The sequence below is a fragment of the Chiloscyllium plagiosum genome, unplaced genomic scaffold, assembly GCF_037043375.1.
Source record: "Chiloscyllium plagiosum isolate Xiang-an unplaced genomic scaffold, Cpla_swu_hap1 HiC_scaffold_6, whole genome shotgun sequence".
NCBI lineage: Eukaryota > Metazoa > Chordata > Chondrichthyes > Orectolobiformes > Hemiscylliidae > Chiloscyllium > Chiloscyllium plagiosum.
The window spans coordinates 84,506,751-84,528,096 of NW_028270144.1; the positions used below are offsets into that span (position 1 = coordinate 84,506,751).

The window sequence follows — 21,346 nt, forward strand, 5'->3', positions numbered from 1 at the left end:
GTTATTTGGGAAGTTTGACTCTTTCAATCCTGACATTATAGATTGGGCCAAGTATGTGGAAAGAATGCATTATTCTTTCGAGGCAAATGACATTGGGGCAGTTGTAAAGCAATGGATAATTCTCCTGACAGAGTAGATTAGAGTAGCTTTTATTTGTCATTTCTATCATATACAACTGATACAGTAAAAATGAGACAGTGTTCCTCCAGGACCAAGGTGCTAAATGGACAGCACAAACTACACAACATACAAAGGGCAGCACAAAGTGCAAGAAGTGCAAAACACGCAAATTGCATAAGAATGATAATTAATAGTTCTAGCAACAATTCGAAGTCGTGCAAAGAATTTCAGATGGAAAAGAGTCCATTCATACAGTGTTAAGGAGCCTGATGGCTTGGGGCAAGACACTGTGGCACAGTCTGGCCGTGAGAGATTGTATGCTCTGGTATCTTCTGCCAGATGGCATGAGGGAGAAGAATTTGAATGGGGTTGTGTGTGGGATCTTCTACAATGCACTTAGCCTTTCAGATGCAGCATGTGGTGTAAATATCTGTAATGGAGAGAAGACAGACTCCGATTATCTTTTCAGCCATCCACTTTGGAGGCAGGTTTAAAGAAACAGCTTACAGCTTAACTAGATAAACTGACCTGGTTATAGGACCACCCCTCATACAACTACATGGATAGCTCCAGCAGAGTTGCTAATGGGGAGACAACTCTGCACTGCGTTAAATATGATCTTCCTGAACCTGGGGGGGGATGGGGATGGTGTAACAGCATCAGTAACGCCATTGCTGGACACACGACTCTGATAAGTGAGAGAGACAGTTTACTTCAGGGGATGAAGTTTGGTGCAGGAACCACAGGAATGATCCTGCATGGGTAAGAAACATGGTCAATGTGAGGTCAGGTCCAGTGATGTATGAAGTCTGGGTAGGTGTGAGGGTCCTCAACAAACACGTGAACTAAATGAAAGCTACAAAGTCGCAAACAGTGCAGGAGCAAAATGTGTCCGGCATCTTGACTGCTTTTCTGACTGTTCTGGACCCCTTGCGTTCTCTGTCTCCATCAAGCATTGAAGATACATCGGAATCTGAGATCGACACGGTATATGTTGCTGCCTCTCAATGCCGTTGCTGCCTGAAGAAGAGAATGAATTTCTTCCAAAACGTTCTGGGCGCAAGAGGAAAACTACTCCCGTATCCAAGGCAAAGTTGGAGGAACCTAACGCAGTGCTAAAACGCCCCAAGAGGAGTTACAAAAAAAGAACTGGCCTAAGTCCTCAGACTCAGAAGGAGTGGGATGATAACAAGGTCAGCCAGGTCGACCTCAGAACATGAGTTCCCTGATTGGCACTGTTAATTTGGACAATCAGGGAGGGAGCTCTGGCTGACAGATAAACACAAGAGTGTCGGACATCCTGTTCACTTTGAGATCTCAGTATCAAGGACTCTCCACATGTAAATAAAGGGTGACTTGGTGACAGGATAACAGCTTCTGTGGAGTGATTTCGAAGTCCATGAAGAAAAGGACTGTGAATAGCCTCCTTGCACTGCCACTGAGGCTGGATTATTCTGTTGTTCATCCAGAGGCAGGCAGATGGCTAATCATGTGGGGAGCACAACAAGTAAACCGTGCTGTTTTTGTCCAAAGGATCACTAAAGGCTTCCGGGAAGGGACAAGGCATGAGAAATGGGCAGCTATGAGAGACACCCACTTCCTTTTCACCAGGAAGAGCTAGATCTTAAACTTATCGCTACATTTCCATAATGTGTTAAAGCATAGTGGCTTTCTCAGTTGTGTTTAAAATGAACTAAGGGATACTTTTTGTGTAATTTATTACACTAGTTGCTACTAAGTTTGGTTGATGTTGAACTTTACAGTATTTATTAGAATAAATGTAATAAACAAAATCTTGTGTGATCCTTCGTGTTAGTCAATGGGAAATTCAAGTCTCTTTTTAAAAGTTACTGGTCTCTACAGGAATTGTAACAATTATGAATTCAGTACTTCAACCACCAGACTACTTAGATCGGCAATAACATCTGGAATAATAAATAATTTCTTTGAATGTCAAAATATAATTGACAGTTGCATTTATTCATGACAATAAATAATGCATTATATGCATCAAGGGTAATTAGGAATAGACAATAAATGCCATGAATGAATAAAAAATAATCTGGGGTTTCCCTTGGCTCTTATGTTGGACTTGTGTTGGAGATTTGGGACAGCCCCATGGAAATTCACCCCTTTTGTTTGCCCAACATCATTACAATCATGCATCATTGAAGAAATACAGATCAGACAACTATTATCCCTGACTCAGGCAGCAATATTGCTGCCAGTTAAATTCCACAGATGTAGCCAGATGGGCAAATTCTTTCTTAAATTATGAATGCCAAATCAACTAAGAGATCTCTTTTCATGTCTCCACTGTGGTATGCGTGGTCTAGGAAATGTTGTTTTTGTAAATCATTAATCATTGTATACTGCCTTCTGGAAAAGAATGATTCCAATCAATCTTCACCTCAATCATTGAACATGAATGACAACAGACTATCAAAACACTGGTTGGGTGTAGATCTTTCGCTCTTATGGTTTTTCCCAAAAGAAAATAACATTCTCTTTTTATGTGCTTAAAACAAATCTCTTCTGACAATGTATTTTGTCTGCCTCTTTATGACACTTAGCATCCTTGATCTAAACACGAGCAATACAGAAAAACTGAGGATGCAGGAACAATAAAATTGCTGAATCAGCAGATCTCACAGCCCCTCTAGGAAGAGAAACAGACTGTTGATGATGTTTAATCTGCTGTTAAATTTTTAGCAATGCTATTTTGTAATTAGGTAACTGAAGTTGTTATAGAATCAACTTGTCACCCAGCTGAACAGATCACCTCAATCTTAGAATTAAAGAAATTCAAATGTTGTTCATGGTTATTATTGGAGCTGACTGTGGCCAGAGTTTGAGCAGAAGTTGAGAAAAGGGCAGCATGAAAAATGTCACTCTTGTAAACAGAATGGATAGAAATTGTGAGAAGCTGCTCCTCCATGGAAAGGAGAGAAACTGTGGGTTGGGTGGGGCAGCAGTGAGTAGAGAGGAGGTTAGGGAAAGAACAGCTGTTGCAGGTATGGAAGAGGATCTGTAAAGAGGGTAGAGAGGCTGCAAAAAATGAGACAGCACTTTTAAACTTTTCAACAAAGGAATACTCAGCTAACTGAAACCAGAACCAAGATTATGAATTCCTTGTAATTTAATATGAGTCTATCGATTAAAGCTACAGGAATTCAGGAGCTACTGTATGGGGGGAAATGTAGTGGGTGTGATTGGTATGGACATTGTGTCCCAAATGTATCCAGGCTCAGAAGCTGTGGTCATCACTGTGTCCACTGCACTAAGGACTGCCACATAAATGGAAGTACATCTGCAAGCTGAGGATCAGCATCAACCACCAACTTCTGTGGAAACCCTCCACCCACCCACTCACTCACACCCATCCACTGGGGAGCTTCCAGCTATTGGCACCCTACGATTCATTGAAGATACAGGACAGCCACAATTACTCCTCTTTCATGGACAGCAGCTCATATAATGTATTAAGCTGGTAATAGCGGTGTGCATTTAATTTCACTGCTCATATAAAACATGGCAAGCAGTGGTGTGAGATCTTCAAACACAGCTTTATGGCGACTGCACATACAACAAAGTCAGCAATGGAGAGGACTTTAACATTTGAGAATCTTACATAACAAACTCTAATGGCAATCCTCAAGGAAGAATATTCCAGTAGATGGTAAAAACATTTCTGATCTGGTAAGGGACACATTACAAAAGAACAGATAGTAACCTCCTGGAAACAAAGAATTAATAATTCCAAAGTAGATACAGACCGCATCACAGACAGTAGTCTATAGGTTCAGTCAGCAAACAGTACTGAAAGCTCCATGAGAAATGCTTTAAACCTCTCATAGACGAGGGAAACCTTTAAATAATGCAGTGATCTAGGCTGGGAATGTGACAAGTTAAAATATTTTTACACCTCAGATCAAGCACTGATCTATAGCAACCAGGCACCACAAGGCACAGCTATAGGAAAGGAAGGAAAAAGCCATGAAACAAATATTAATCTGAGGCTGCAGACTTGGGAACATCATAAAGCTTGTAAATAAAATGATAAAGCCAAGCAGATTAAAATCTCGGCCTAGTCTAATGGAGACAAGTTTAGAGATCTTTCATCAGAGCCATGATAAAAATGACAATAATTTATTTAAATTAGAGAAGTGGGAATCATTCAGTAAAAGAATGATTGAAGAGGAAAGAATGTATTAAAGCTGCAAACAACAGGATTCATACTATGAAATCACAAAAAATGTTGAGAATCGTCCACTTTTTCTGCATCTTAGCTGCAAAGCATCTCTAGCACAGCAGCAGAGTGGCAGATTGCAATTATACACAATTAAAAATATTTTGAGCAAGCAAAACAGATAACCACATGATGAAAATGTGGCATGAGAAATAACATTGTCAGGAAAAATTAACTTCAGACATAGGCCAGACAGAAAACAGGATTGGATATCATGGAGAAAGCAATTTCTAAGATATAGAATATCTTCCAGATTAAATAATATATCAAGCTCATTGAGTAAAAACTACTACACAAGAGTGTAGCTGATGGCATTATAACTTTTTAAGCAACAACAGATGCTTTTGAAGAACACTTTTGACAATTACTTCAACCTCAGAACTAATGAAGAGTTGTAGAATCTTAGACTTTTTACAGCATGGAAAGAGGCCTATCTTATCTGCACCATTGATTCAAATCCCATTTTCCAGTACTTGTCTTTAGCCTTGTATGCTATGGTGTTTCAACTGTTAACTATGTAGTTCTTAAAGTCATGAGGGTTACCCTCTCTACCATTTTTTTAGGCAGGGAATTCCAGACACCCATAATCCTCTAAGTGATAAAACCTTTCCTTAAATCACTAAACCTCCTGCCCCTTACCTTAAAACTGTGCCTTCTAATTACTGGTCTGGACTAAGAGGAAATGTTTCTCTCTATCCAATCTATCTATGCCCCTCAGAATTTTGTATATCACAATCAGATGCACCTTCAGACATCTCTAAAGAAAGCAACTTCAGTCTGTCTTGTCTCTCTTCATGAATTGTTTAATCCCAGGCAACATCCTACTGAATCCCTTCTGCACCCTTTCTAGTGCAATTACATACTTCCTACAGTGTGGTGGCCAGCTTTCCAGCTATGGCCTAACTAGCATTATGCACAGCTCCATCATTACTTTCTTGCCCTTTTCTTCAATACCTTCACTAATAAAGGCAAGTATCCCATAGGGTTTCTTAACCACCTTGTAAAAACAAGGACTGCAGATGCTGGAAACCAGAGTCTAGATTACAGTGGTGCTGGAAAGGCACAGCAGGTCAGGCAGCATCCGAGTAGCAGGAAAATTGACGTTTTGGGCAAAAGCCCTTCATCAGGAATATTCCTGATGAAGGGCTTTTGCCCGAAATGTCGATTTTCCTGCTCCTCGGAAGCTGCCTGACCTGCTGTGCTTCTTAACCACCTTACCTATCTGTCCTGCTGCCTTCAAGAATCTATGGACATGCACAACATGATCTCTCTGATCACTAAAGTTCTGAGATTCCTATCATTCAATGCGTATTCCTTTTCATTATTAGTCTTCCCAAAATATATCATCTCACACTGTTCAGGATTAAAATACATTTGATACTAATCAGACCATCTGATCAGACCATTTACATCTTACTGTAATTTTTAAAAATTCAATCATGCATCATTAGCTGGGGTGGCATTTATTACCCATCCCAGAGGACAGAGTAACCACATAGCTATGAGTCTGGAGTTGCATATGATCCTGAACAAGGATGGCAGTTTCCTCCCTAAAGTACATTAGCAAACCAGATGGTAACTTATTGAAAGAGCAATATTTAATAGAAGTGTTCAACATCTAGGGGAACCATAGATACTTCTTTAAAGGACACCAGCACGTTAGTGGAGAAATGTGACTATGGTGAAAGCCAGTACAAAGATATTTTTGCGGACATGGGTTTTCAAGGATTGCATAAAATAGATTTATTTCAGGTTTTGTGAAATAATTGGAGTGGTTTCTCTAAGGGAGGTAAACAAAAGTTCACTGTGGATATTAGAAATTTTTTAAAAGAATAATTCCAGTAAATCACATGACTGCTGATAACTATTTGCTTTGCTGTAGACCCCTGCTGTGGAGCTATTTGAACAGTGACCTGTTTTGTGAGGTGCCTGTTTTATTTGATTGACTTGCAGGGACCCTACTGTGAACAAGCTTAGTTAGAGGAAAGCTTGGTGAGAACAAGCTACACAGCTGAACTCTCTTATTTATGAAAGGATACCCCTCTTATTGAGTTCATGGTGAAACCTATTTGTTCTTTTGAGTTATTGAAGAAACATTTCAAGAATATATTTCTTGAGCAAGCTATGTCTGCAAGACATCAGAGACAATAGTGCATCATTAATGACCTTCCAGAACACGAGTAACAGATTGTGAAAGATTGTCTTCAAACATAACCAATTGACCAAACTGAGAATTTTTTATAATCTCAGCAGAAAAAGTAAATTTTTATTATCTATTTCTGAAGAGTATGTTGGTATGTGTTTGAGAGTTTTGGGAATATTTCAGGGTACAAGCATTTATATTTCTACATTACTGTGAGTGTTAATCAATTATTGCATATTTATTGCCATTATTACAGCTTGCATATCCCACTCTTATGGAATTTCATATCATCCACACTCAGCACTGCTTCTCTTTTAGTTATCATCTCTTAGCAACAGGACCTTTGCAAATTAAGCAAGCATTCAAGAGTTCTTCAAACTGATGTTCTTCCTCAAATCTGCTGCATACTCAGGCATTTTTGTCTATTCTATTTGCTGTTTTCCTGAGCCTCTTTAAATTGCTCCAACTCTAACCTTCCCTCCATTACAACAATTGTAATATTTTTAGGAGTGTCACTATCACACCAACATTTTTTTAGTTAACATATTTTTTCTAATCAACCTATTCAGAGAAGTTATTGCACACCCGTGGAACATGTGGAACTTGAATCCAAGGCTTCTTGGCTCAGGGACACTACCTTTGCACTGCAAAAGGACCCCACCAAACTGGTCCAAGGTGGCAGCGCGGTAGAGCTCCTGTGCAGAAGCTCATCTGCTCTGACCGCTTTTGGTTTTTTTTCCACTTATCATTTTTGTTTTTTTGCTTATCTTGTCCTGTGCTTGGATGGCATTGGCAGCAAAAACTCAGTGCACAGACCTCAAGCACGCTCGAGCTGGGCCCTAAGCAAAGGAGAGTGGGCCAAGCACATACCTCAAGTGAGCCCCTACTTACTTTCCCAGGGCAAGCAGCTGGAATCAGCAGCTGCCACATTGGCAAAGGCGATGTCGGCAAGGTAGGCCCAGCAGCAAAAGATGGCATCTGAGGATCAGCAACTTAAGTGTTTGTTTGATCTGGCACTGGCGGCAGCAAAGCAGTGGTGGAAGGGCCTCACAGCAACATCGATGAGGTGGGCCCAGTGGCAGGTAAAGACTCTGACATTGGTTGGTCTGGCAGAGGCGGTGGTGATGCGGTGGTGCAGGTGTATCAGCCCAGTGGCAAAGATGCCAACTGAGGATCACTGACTTCAATATTGATTGGATCCAATAAGCAGAAACTCTGAAATGAATTTAGATCTGTGATGAGATCAAGACATTATTACTATTAACATTAAATATAGATGATAATATCAGTCACCAACTCAATTTACATTTACCACGCAGGAATTTTTAGACAGCAGAATGAGTGAAATTGAATGCTTACACTCTCATTTCTAATCATTGAATAAAATCACACAATAAACAAGTCTGTCACACCGTATATAAACAAAAGTGGTAAAATATAAAACAGATTTGGAAAACAAACTGATTTTACAATATCTTTTAGCCTCCTTATAGCCACTGATCCCTAAAGTTGACAAATTAGACGATAGAGAAATAGAGTTGTCCTTTGGAAACTAACTATTGATATAAATGAGAGGCTGGACTTCTCAATTCTCTCCTTTGTAATCTTAGACTGTGATTAAGTTTAACCACTGCCCTGAGACTGATGGTCGAATGTGACATTGTGTCATATCAAAGAAAATAATCTTGAGTTGATTTATAAAATGACCAGCACTAACAGGTCACGTTATGAACAATTTTTAACACATGATATTGGAGTTGTGCCCACTCTAAGCAATCAAGAGTAACAACTCTGGGAGAGTCAGATTAGGATCTGACTCCAAATATGACTTTTTTATCTCTGCAATGCAGAAGCTACTTTATAGCCAAGTTAAGCTTTATAGCAATGTTAAAGTAACTGTGTCTTGTGATTTTTAAGGGAAATTTCATTGCATTTAAGGATAATTGCAGTATAAAATTTTAATAGCTGTGGCCATGATCAGTGATGTCAGATGATGGCAAATCATGTTGAACTGGTATCTGAGGAAAGAAGGTTCTAACAATGCTGCTGAATAATGTCTCTCTAAACAGTGTAAATAGTTAGGGGAAGTATTGGGCTCGTGGTGTTGTTATTTGACTAATAATCAGAAACAATCCAGTTTGAATTCTACCATAGTAGTTTTCAGAATTTGAATTCAATAAAAAGAAATCTGGAATTAAGAGTCTAATGATGACCAAGAAATCATTGCTAATTGTCATAAAAAAACCCATCTAGTTCATGGATGTCCTTTCAAGGAAACTGCTGTACTTAGCTGGCCTGGCCTACAATTGACTCCAGAGTGGTTGACTCTTAATTACCCTATGAATGGCCTAACAAGCCATTCAACTGTATCAACCACAAAAAAGGAAAAAGGAAGGAAACTGGGTGAATGACCTGGCATTGAATAAGGCACCGGCTACAATAACACAGCCCTGTTGACCCTGCTAACTATTCTCCCTAGTAACACAGAATCAGACAGTACAGAAAAAGTCCTTCAGCCCAGTGAGTCTGTGCTGCAAAGACTGCTCTAAATTGCTACTAGTGCAAGTTTCCAACACTAGGCCCATAGTCTTGAATGTTATGACACTCTAAGTGCTCATCCAATCACTTTGTAAAAGATGTGAGATTACCCACCTCAATCACCCTCCTAGGCAGCACATTCTAGAACCTAATCACCTTCTGGATGAAAAAAAACTTTGCCTCAAATCCCCTCAAACATCTGGGACGAGTGCCAAAATTGGGAGAGCTGACTCACTGACTAGTCAAGCAACAGCCTGACACAGTAATACTCATGGAATCATACCTTACAGATAATATCCGAGGCACCACCATAACCATATCTGGTTATGACCTGTCCCACTAGCAGGACAGACCTAGCAGAGGTGGCGACACAGTGGTATACAGTCAGGAAGAAGTTGCCATTGACCCTAACACTGGCTCTAGTCCCTTTGAAGTCTCATGGCATCAGATCAAATATGGGCAAGTAAATCTCCTGCTGATTACCACATGCCACATGTCAAGCAGCACTTGTGTTGGGCAGAACAACCTCTTTACATACTGTAAACTTTCTATGCTATGACACTAGTATTGTTCATGGCACAACCAACCATCGTGTTTTCATCAATGAACTCCCCCCCCCGTATCATAAGGTCAGAAACAGGGATATTCATGGATGATTGCACAATGTTCAGCAGCATTTGTGTTAACTTAGATATGAAAGCAGTCCATGCTCAATGTACCAAGACTTGCATAATACTCAAACAAAAGTGAGGACTGCAGATGCTGGAGATTGTAGTCGAGAGTGTGGTGCTGGAAAAGCACAGCAGGTCAGGCAGCATCCTGATGAAGGGCTTTTGCTCGAAACGTTGATTCTCCTGCTCCTCAGATGCTGCCTGATCTGCTGTGCTTTTTCAGCACCACACTCTCGAAACTTGGACAATATTCACGTTTGGGTTGACATGTGGCAAGTAACCTTTACACACACAAGTGCCAGGCAATGATCATCTCGAACAAGAGAGAATCCAATCATCATCCATAGGCATTCAATGGCATCCCTTTTACTGAATCCCCCACTATCAACACTGGAATATCATTGATCATAAAGTGAACTGGACTCACCATATAAATACAGTGACTCACCATATAAATACAGTGGCTACAAGAACAGGTCAGAGGCTAGGAATACTGCAGCAAGTAACTCACCTCCTGACTCCCCAAAGCTTGTCCACCATCTAAGAAGTGCAACAATACTCAAGAAGCTAGAGACCATCAAAGAGAACAGCTCATTGACTGGCACTATACCATGAAACATTTAGACTATCCACCATCAATGCTCAGGGCAGCACAGTGGCTCAGTGGTTAGTACTACTGCCTCACAGCACCAGGGACCTGGGTTCAATTCCATCCTTAGGCAACTTTTGGTGTGAAATTTGCACATTCTCCCCACGTCTGTGTGAGCTTCTGCCAGGTGCTTTGGTTTTATCCCACAATCCAAAGATGTACAGGTATGGTGGATTGGCTGTGCTAAATTGCCCATACTCTGCAGGGGTGTGCAGACTAGAAGCTAGCTGTGGGAAATTCAGGGTTACTGGGATAGAGTAGGGTGGTGGATCTGGATGGGATGCTCTCTGGAGGGTTGGTGTGAACTTGATGGGCTGAATAGCCTGCTTCTGCACTGTAGGGATTCTATTCTATGATAATACTCAGTAGTAGCAGTGTATTCCATCTACAAGGTGCATTGCAGAAATCCGCAAAGGGTCCTGAGACAAAACCTTCCAAACCCATGACTGCTTCCACCTTGAAGGACAACAGCAGTAGACACATCACCACTTCCAAGCCATTCACCATCCTGAATTTGAAATATCACTGTTTCTTCAATGCAACTGGATCAAATGCTGGCTCAGCCACTGATGCCCAATTACCAAAAATGAATATTTTAAAAGTTCATTTTTCTGCACTATTACAGTTTCTTTTTCTATATATCTATATATCTATATAACTTGATCATGATACTTATATAATAATTATATATCTCAATACAATGAATAAAGTCTCCTGTTTAAAACCCATAACCATTATCACCGCCACATGTGAAAACTGAGCATAATTCTAAATATTTTTAACCAATCTGTTTAGACATACTTCTGGAGCAGGTAAGACTTGAACACAGGTGTAATGACTGGAACAAGGTCAGCCAGGAGGACCTCATAGAATATGAATTCCCTGATTGGGGCTGTTAACTTGGTCCAATCAGGGAGTCCTGGCTGACAGAGATAAACAGGAGTGTGACCGCACTTAGGTGGTAGTGTGGGGTTAAAAGAAAAATAAAAAAAAATAAAAAAAATAAAATGGAGTGAAGGATAAAAAAAAAAGAAAAAAAAAAGAAAAAAAATAAACAGGAGTGTGCGTGGTGTCACTAACACTCTGGAGTTGTACAGGGAGAGGTGGGCGCCGCAGGGAGTGGAGTGCATTATTTCCCCCTCCAACTCTATTTTGATTTAATCCCTGCCCTCCCCTTCACTGCATGATCACACAGCATTGCCCTTTGTGAAGGGCACTGCTTGTCACTGGCAACTTGGGTGTTTTCTTATCTTCCTGGTGGTGGATACTGAATAAAAATTTGTACACCTTGTGTCTCTCACTGTGTCTCACACCTGCGTGCACACACAACATGGGTGCTGGGGAAAAATAAGCACTACAGCAGTTAGGTGGTAGTGTGGGGGTTAAAAAAAAAAGGAGTGTGCGTGGTGTCACTAACACTCTGGAGTTGTACAGGGAGAGGTGGGTGCCGCAAGGAGTGGAGTGTATTATTTCCCCCTCCAACTCTATTTTGATTTAATCCCTGCCCTCCCCCTCACTGTTTGATCACACAGCATTGCCCTTTGATGTCACTTGGGTGTTTCTTTTCTTCCTGGTAGCAGAAATTGAATAAAGATTCATGCATCTTGTGTCTTTCACTGTGCCTCACACCTGCACACACAACATGGGTGCTGGGGAACAAAAATAAGCACTATCCCATCAAAGGGCAATGTTGCGTGATCAAATAGTGAAAAGGAGGGCAGGGATTAAATCAAAATAGAGTTGGAGGGGGAAATAATACACTCCACTCCCTGTAGCGCCCACCTCTCCCTGAACAACTCCAGGGTGTTGGTGGAATGGCCACTTGGGTGTTTCTTTTCTTCGTGGTGGTGGAAACTGAATAAAGATTTGTGCATCTTGTGTCTTTCACTGTGTCTCACACCTGCGCACACATACATGGGTGAAAAAAACAGGAGTGTGCATGTTGTCCACCAACACCCTCGGACTGTTCAGGGAGAGGTGGGCGCCGCAGGAAATGGAGTGCATTATTTCCCCCTCCAATTCTATTTTGATTTAATCCCTGCCCTCCCCTTCACTGTTTGATCACATAGCATTGCCCTTCGATGTGAAGGGCACTGCTTGTCACTGGCCATTTGAGTGTTTCTTTTCTTCCTGGTGGTGGAAATTAAATAAAGATTCGTGCACCTTGTGTCTTTCACTGTGTCTCACACATGCACACACACAACATGGGTGCTGGAGAAAACAATAAGCACTACCACAGTTCGGCGTTAGTGTGGGGGAAAAAAAAGACAAAAAAAGAGTTAAAAAAAGGATAAACAGGAGTGTGCGTGGTGTCCACCAACACCCTTGAGCTGTTCAGGGGGAGGTGGGCACCGCAGGAAGTGGAGTGCTTTATTTCCCCCTTCAACTCTATTTTGATGTAATCCCTGCTCTCCCCTTCATTGTTTGATCACGCAGCATTGCCCTTTGAGAAGGGCACTGCTTGTCACTGGCCACTCGGGTGTTTCCTTTCTTCCTGATGGTGGAACTTAATAGATTTACACACCTTTTTATTTTACTTGCACACATATAACATGGGTTCTGGGGTAATAAAAGAAAAGAAACATTAGTGTCAGAGGTTCTGTTCACTCTGAGAGCTGGCTCTGAGGGAGCTGCATCAGTGTCCATGTGTAAACAAAAAAATTTTAAATAATAAACAGGAGTGTGCGCAGTGTCCACCAACACCCTTGAACTGTTCAGGGAGAGATGGCACCGCACAGAGTGGAGTGCTTTATTTTCTCCTCCAGCTCTATTTTGATTTAATCCTTGCAACCCCCCCCCCCCCTTCACCTTTTGATCACACAGTATTGCCCTTTGTTGAGAAGGGCACTGCTTGTTACTGGGCCACTCTGGTGTTTCCTTTCTTCCTGGTGGTGCAATATAAATAAAGGTTTACACACTTGCTGTTTTTCACTTCATCCGACACCTGCACACACACGACATGGATGCTGGGGTAAAATAAGCACCACCGCTGTTAGGCAGTAGTGTGGAGGAAAGGAAAGAAAGGGAAATGAAAAAATAAACAAAAAAGTAACGTCAGAGGTTTTCTTCACTCTGAAAGCTGCCTCTGAGGGAGCTGGATCAGTGGTGAAGGACTCTCTATTTTGTGTTAGGGAGGGGTCTAACCTCTATAAAAAATTCTTTAAAAAATAAACAGGAGTGTGCATGGTGTCCACCAACACCCTTGAGCTGTACAGGGAGAGGTGGGCATCGCAGGGAGTGGAGTATTTTATTCCCCCCTCCAACTCTATTTTGAATTAACCCCGGTCCTCTCCTTTACATTTTGATCACGCAGCATTGCCCTTTGTCAAGAAGGGCACTGCTTGTCACTGGCCACTCTGGTGTTTCCTTTCTTCCTGGTGGTGGAATATAAATAAAGTTTTACGCACTTGTTGTTCTTCACTGTGTCTGATGCCTGCGCACACACAACATGGGTGCTGGGGAAAAATAAGCACTAGCGTTGTTAGGCAGAAGTGTTGGGGAACATAAAAAAAATAAACAGCAATGTCTCTGGCTTTGTTGCCCCTTTCACCTGTAAATTGCTGTTTCTTATATACAGCTGTTAATGTTAACTGTTTGTTTGTAACTTGTACTGTTTAATAAAATAAAAAATATATATAAACAGGAGTGTCAGATGTTCTGCTCATTCTAGGAGACAGCTCATGTAAAGAAAGAGTGACTTGGTGACGGGATACCTGCCTTTGTGGAGTTATTTCACCAGGCTTTCTAGGTTAGAAGTAGGGACCACCACTGTCCCACAAAATCACTTCATGCATAATTGTAGTTATTCTCTTTCTTGCATTCTAGGATAACATAGTAATCAGATTGTTTAGGTACAAAATCATGAAGCAAATTTTTTTTCAACAATTCTTTAGGATGTCAAATCCTGCACAATAAAAAAGGCAGCCACACTGAATCATCAAAATATATTCACCAGCCATAACATAATACATTAACAATCTGGACAAAGGAACTGTGGGCATTGTTGTTAAGTTCACACTTTACAAAGATAGGTGATAGAACAAGTTGTAATGAAGATGCAGGGAAACTGCAGAAAGACTTGGACAGGCTACCAGAAGTGACAAAGAAGTGGCAGGTGAAATACAATGGTGGAAAAATGTGAGGTTATGCACTTTGGTAGGAAAAATGGAGGCATAGACTATTTTCTAAATAGGAAAAAGCTTCAGAAATCGGAAGCACAAAAGAACTTGACAGTCCATTTCAGGATTCACCTAACATGCAAGTTCACCTGGCAGATAGAAAGGCAAATATTAACATTCATACATACTGTTGTCACTATTGGTTGGTGGTGAAGGAAGTAAATAGCTAAGATGGTGCCTATCAAAGGGGCTGTTTAGTCTTGAATGGTGTTGTAGTAAAATTAATAAAACTCAAATTTAGAAGCAAGTCAATCAAATTTATTAAATCAAAAGCTTTTGGGAGGGGCAGCGTGATTCTGGTCCAAACCGCAGGACTTGACCATGCCATCCCTCCAAGAACAACAGGTACAGCAGTTTTTATAGTCTGGACGACGTACACAAAAAAAGCCCGCGAAAGACAGTTTCTTGTGTTCTGCACACGCACATACAGAGATCGCTGTTTCCGGGAATGGCATACCACATCATTATGTTCTGCAAGTATTTCTTCTTTAGTTATTTCTTCTTTAGTTAGTTTCTGTTTTCAGTCCCTCCCTTGTGATCCGAGACAATTGGGAGCATGACGAACAGGCCACCTACATCCAGTAATCATCACTGTGGCCAGAAAGGGGATGACTCTCAGGCAACTCGACGTGGAGGCTAGTACCCGGCATAATTCTCGCTGTCAAAACTTTACAACATGAGTTAAGGACAGCCATAACAATGCAACAAGTGAAAATAATAACAATGAACATGATGAAGGCATGCAAAAGGTAAAAGCCCAAGATCCGCCTTGTAGCAATCTTAGCCACCCCGGGGGATTATAATCATGAAACTATTTCCCTTCCTGCTGGATCTTATCAGCCTCTAGGCGGATATAATCTGCTAGGTTACTTATATTGTCCGAGGTATCCGGAATGTATGCAGCACTGGGGGCCAATAGCAGCACAGGTGCCACCTTGTGCCAGTAGCAAATAGTGAAGGGCCAAACAGTTCTGCAATGCTGCAGTGCGAGTGGCAATAACCTCATCCGACATCTCAGAGATGGTCGTGCTAACAGCTGCAAAGCCATCGGCAGTCTCATTAGCCAGCCTTTCCAAGGTTGAGGCCATATTGATCAGTTCCCTAGCAGCCTTAATAGTCCTATAGGTGGGGAAGGCGATCATAAAGAATCGCTCAGTTCAGTGATGGACTGTTTGGATCGAAGTAGGTGTATGTTGGGATGAAGGTCGAGGGAACTGTAAAAGCGAACAAAAGGAACCACATAGACAATGTAGCAAGATCCGGATCAATCTGAAGGAAGCCAAGGGTAGGCCTTGAGACCACAGACAAAATACACACCATTGTAAGTCCTCAGGTAATTAGTCTGAATTGGTTTTGAACATTTTACCTGTAGTCATATTGACAACCTCAAGGCTCAGAATATTTCTAGAAAGAAATGATTCGCGGCCAGATGGGGTAAGGGGCAGGGAATGGGAACATTTGCTGGTTCCGGCATTCCTCCTGACGTGCGATTACATTTGAAACAAATAGTCCCCGTGGGCGTTCCTTCACCTGTGGTGTTTGTGAGGGACAGAGTTGGAGGTTGTAGTGAGGCTGGAACCAACCTTTATAGTTTTGCATGTTATAACCCGTGGTCTCCCAGGTGATCTTATCATCGGCAGCATAAATGGTCCGGTCAGGGCCTCGCATGAATGACTCGTGAGATTCCCTGTCAGACTTTACCCCCATCACCCACAATGGATAATTGTGAGGATCAATCCTGGTCCAATCACCATTTCTGATTTATTAAACGGAATGGGTCTCAGGGGAAACCCCCCAATAGAGTGTGCGGGGATTCAAGTACAGACCCAGCATTTAGTCATGTTATTTTGCTGCACGTGCATACAGGATATGTATTACATGTTAATACTTACATGTAAGTATTAACATGTAACCCCCGCCCACTCTGGTGAACAGTACCTCAGTCAGCACAATTCCTTCCGTGCTCCCCCCCCCCCCCCGAGTGGCTACTAGGCAAAGGGCGAAGGCAGAAATAAGCAGAAACATCCTGGAGCCTACCGAACGGAGTTATACAATGGCCCAAAGGCTATATCGCCCGTGTACAACAGCCCGCTCTTACTTCCCGTTTGCAACAACCGCACACACACAAACGACGTCAGCAGGCCTCAAGTGGAGTCTGTCTGAAGAGAAAGCAGAGGGTGAGGATCATCAATCAGTGTCTGTATATTTCTTCAGTTGTGACCAGTGTCTCCAGACCCCTTTCCCTCGCATATTAATACTGACGCATGTGTCACCGCTAATGATAACCTCATAGAGACCATTCCACTTCGGGGCGAAGCCAGGTTTAGCGGGTAGAGTCTTAACAATAACCTTACTACCTGCCAATGGGATCTCCGGACAATCCTCTAATTGCCACTGTTCATCCTGCCCCTCTTGTTTGTCGTTAACTATTTCCCTTCAGCTGGGCGCTCAATTCGAGCGCATAGCGACGTATTCTATCGCGGAGAGGGCAACATCAGAATCCCCCATGGTAATGGACTCAGGAAGTTGCATTGCCCTACCTGTCATCGTAAGGGGTCAAACCAGTCGACAAGCTTGTGATGGGCCGGAGTCGAAAGAGTATAGCAGGCAAGACCTCAATTCTGCATTTGTCAGAATCCTGCATGGCCTTAGCAAAGGAGGTTTTAAGAGTTCTGTTCATTTGCTCCACTTTGTGCCAAAACTTTTTGGACGGTAGGGTATGTGAAATTTCTGTTTAATACCCATCAGCTGACATATAGTTTTTACAACTCTTCTCGTAAAATGAGTCCTCTACTCGGAGTCAATCTAGGACGCCACCACCAACCCCCCCCCCCCCCAACCTGTGATTCACCTCCCCAGCTAAAATCCTTGCCCCAATGATAGCTGTGCAGTTCCGGGTAGGGTAGGCCTTGGCCCACCTGCTGAACTGATCAATAATCACAAGGCAATATGTATTCCCATGGGCTTGGGGAAGAAGCCCCGTACAATCTATCTGTACATGCTCCCAGGGCGCCTTTGGGCGTGGCTGGTGCCCCATTCTAATTTTAATGGGCCTGCCTGGGTTGCGCTGGGCATACGTCACACTGCGGTGACGGAATCGAGCTAAAGCTCTGCCCATGCCCTTCTACCACCATTCCTTCCCGAAGCTTGTCATCATAGCATCACGCCCCACATGGGAAATGCCATGGTGCAATTACATAAGAGTATGTTGGATGCACGCGGGGGCCAGGACCTTGTCATTCGATCTCCAGACACCTTTCTTGGCCGGCGTGGCTCCCTCCGCCTTCCATCTGGCGTACTCACCCTCAGGAGTATCAGCGTGGAGCTGTAACGCTTATAGTGGGGCCATCCTCAGCAAAGGATAGATATTTTCTGTCTCTAAGGCTAATTGATCAGCTTTGTCAGCAGCCTGGTTCCCCTTAAAAATGTGGCACTTGGAATTCTGTTTATCTGGTTCCCTTTGATAAGCCTTGACCTTCAACATTGCAGCCTCCGGTGGCCTCCAGTAAGGTCTTCATTATCTATCCATGCTTGACAGGGGTGCCCCTCCGTGGTGACAGATCCCCGTCTTCCCCAAACGGTCATGTAATCGTGGACAATTCCAAACGCATATCTATTATCAGTGTGAATGTTAACCCTCTTCCCTGTCGCCTCCATGAAGGCCTGGGTGAGGGCCACTAATTCTGCCACCTGGGTTGACAGGCCTCCCTCTAATCTCCCCGCTTGGACAACTCGTAGTTCCGCATTCACTACTGCTCATCCCGCTCGTGGCAAACCATCTACATTTTTCCACCAGCCATTCATGGGTACATCCTTTATCCTACTTTCCTCTACTTCATCGTCTACATTCCCACACACGTGGTTCACCATCACCTAACATCCCTTCCACTGGATTTTTTCGGGCATCTCGTACAATGGTAATAGATTTGGTTGGTGGCAAAAGAACAGCCTCCCATTTTGCCCTTCTCATGTTAGAAAATGAGCGTAATTTTCCCGTATTTAACATTTCTACGAGGGTGTGTTTGGTATGCAAGACTATATTTCTTGTCATCACAATAGGTTCACTGACCCTCACAACCTACGCGGCACTGTCTAAAGCAGCAATATATCTGGGCAAGCCGTTCACTATGGGACCCTCAGCAGTACAGTAATACCCTATAGGTCGCTGTTTATCGCCATGGAGCTGGATTACTACTGCTGAGTAAAAACCTCCAGCTTCATTGCAGTAAATGTTGAAGTCTTTATTAGCATCTGGTAATCCCAGTGCTAACATTAAGTCCACTTTCATTTTTTGTATAGGAGTTGTCATGTTCTGGTCCCCAGTCAAAGGGGTCTGTTGCAGATTTACCCCCTTTTACCGATTGTTGGAAAGGCTCAACAACTTTGGCAAACTCAGGGATAAAAATCCTGCAGTAATTAAACAAACCCAGGATCTTTCTCACACCATGTACTATCACAGGCCATGGCATCTGTTGTATAGCTGTCTTCCTGTTTGTAGGCATTTCCTTTGTGCCTTGGGAAATTAAATGTCCCAAGTAAAGAACTCTAATTTTCCCAGTTTGCGCTTTCTTCAGGTTGGCTTTGACCTCTGTCCTGTAAGTGCTTCAGGACTAAGTATAGCGTCTCCTGATGTCTTGGTTTGGATTCAGAAGCCAGGAGGATGTCATCGACATACTGAAGTAACGAGGTAAAAACAATGACTGCAGATGCTGGAAACCAGATTCTGGATTAGTTGTGCTGGAAGAGCACAGCAGTTCAGGCAGCATCCAAGGAGCAGCGAAATCGACGTTTCGGCAAAAGCCCTTCATCAGGAATAAAGCTTTATTCCTGATGAAGGGCTTTTGCCCGAAATGTCGATTTCGCTGCTCCTTGAATGCTGGCTGAACTGCTGTGCTCTTCCAGCACCACTGATCCAGATACTGAAGTAACGTGCTGCCGTGAGGCAGATCGATCTTCCTGAGCACCTCACTCATTACACAGTGAAAGATGGCTGGACTTTTATAGAATCCCTGGGGAAGTCTTGTCCAAGTATACTGTTTATCCCTGATAGTAAATGCAAACTTGTCTTTGGAGTCACAATGGAGGGCATAGGTCAGAATCCATTCGCAATATCCAGTACAGTAAAGATTTTGTGAGTCAGGGAGAGCCCACTTAAGATTGTGGATGGACTGGAGATTATAGGGTGTGATTTAGAAGCGACATTGTTTAGGGCTGTATAGTAAATTGTGAAACAGTAACTTCTGTCAGGTTTACTCCCGGCCATGCGGGGGAATTAGTAGTGCTCGCAATGTCTCGGAGAATTCCCCTCTTCACTAATCCTTTCACAATTTCCACAACCGCTCTTCTGGCTTTAGGTTTTATAGGGTATTGGTGGTGCGGCTTGTGTTCCGGACCCTCCATGACCACGGGGTTTATTTTAATCAAGCCTATATCTAATTTATAGTCTCCGCCCTGGGACGGAGGCACAAATGGCACCAAAGCCATTATCTTCTAGCTGCCAAACGCATCCCACAGAGAAGGCGACTTGGACAGTGCTCAAGTGGCTCACGTAAGTCCCCATCTTTTTCCTTTCTCCCATCAGGACGGAGCCAGATTAATTCACCCTTCCCACAGTCTATAAGGTCTTTGTACTCCTTCATTAAATCATTTCCCATAATAGTTCCTTCATTATTTTTACACACATAAAATCGTTTCAGTATATACAGGTTATTGATTTCTACTAGAGTGGTCTCACTCAAGTACACAGGGGTTCGTTGTCCATTAATCCCCTTCACATAAATCATTTTGTTAGGTGTGGGCAGGGTTAGGTCAGTAATAGATATGGAGGCTTCCGTGTCCACTAACATCTCACACAGTCTGGCTCCTACCAGCGCAGACACATAAATCCTTCCCTCCTTATTATCCGTGCCCATGGGGGCTGCCGGACGTCAGTCGGTGCTTGTTGGTTTGCTGTGTTTTTCCCAACAAGTGTCTTCAGCGTGGCCCCTTTTGCCACTGACAGACACAAGTGGGCTTCCCATTATTCTGTTTCCTCCCCCTACAATCCCGGACAAAGTGTCCCGTCTTGCCACAATTATGACACATGGGTCTGGATTTTGCCTTTGTAACAGCGACTAGGTTTTCCTGCTTTATGCGTACGGAGGTTTCCTTCTGTGTCCTCCTTAACACCTGTTGCCCATTGTGCCAGGGCATCATCATCTTGGAGAATGACGACCCCCATTTTTAGGACTGCTTCGTGCGCGGGAGACAGCCCACCATTGAAAGCCTGATGAAATGCCCGGTCAGAGTATTCTGTCTGGGGAATCCCTAAGCATTCTTGGTAGACTTGAGAGTCGTTCCCCATATTTGGAGGCGTCCTCCCTCTTCGGCTGTTTGGTGTTTGTTATTTTTGTCCAATTGGTGAGCGGTTTCCCCAAAACACGCTGGATTTCAGCCTTAATTCTGCCGAAGGGTTCTTGCTGATATCTGCTTTAGTAAGGGTTCCATTGGTCCATCTGTCCTTCCTATAATCTTGACTTTGCTGCTGTGTGGCATTTGCTATGTCAGACCCATCAAATACTAGATGCCAATTGTCCTGAGGGCATGCAGCCCGAACCAGTTGGTGGATATCCCTTAAATGTAGTTGGTGCCCCCCCCCACCCAGATGGTATCTAATTCAACCCAAAACTTTGCGTTATTACTGCAGGGCTGTAAGTGACCTAGGGAAGCTAAGATCTGCTGCAATTCACCTGGTGTAAATGGCTTATATTTTGCATTTGGGTGAGCTCCTTCCCCAATGCGAGTTACCGGGACTGAGTT

At 42.9% G+C, this 21,346-nt stretch overlaps 1 protein-coding gene across 2 annotated transcripts in view; it reads right to left on the bottom strand.

Moving 5' to 3' along the window:
• Nucleotides 1–7,511: 7,511 nt before the first annotated feature.
• The window catches only part of gja3 (gap junction protein, alpha 3), a 46,003-nt gene continuing 32,168 nt past the window's right edge, over nucleotides 7,512–21,346 (bottom strand). The window contains exon 3 of one of the 2 annotated variants that reach the window (XM_043691903.2): nucleotides 7,512–7,727. The gene's annotated coding sequence lies outside the window, so the exon portion shown is untranslated. Of the gene's footprint in view, nucleotides 7,728–16,574; nucleotides 16,708–21,346 lie in introns of those variants that run through there. The other variant, XM_043691902.2, reaches the window with a different exon arrangement.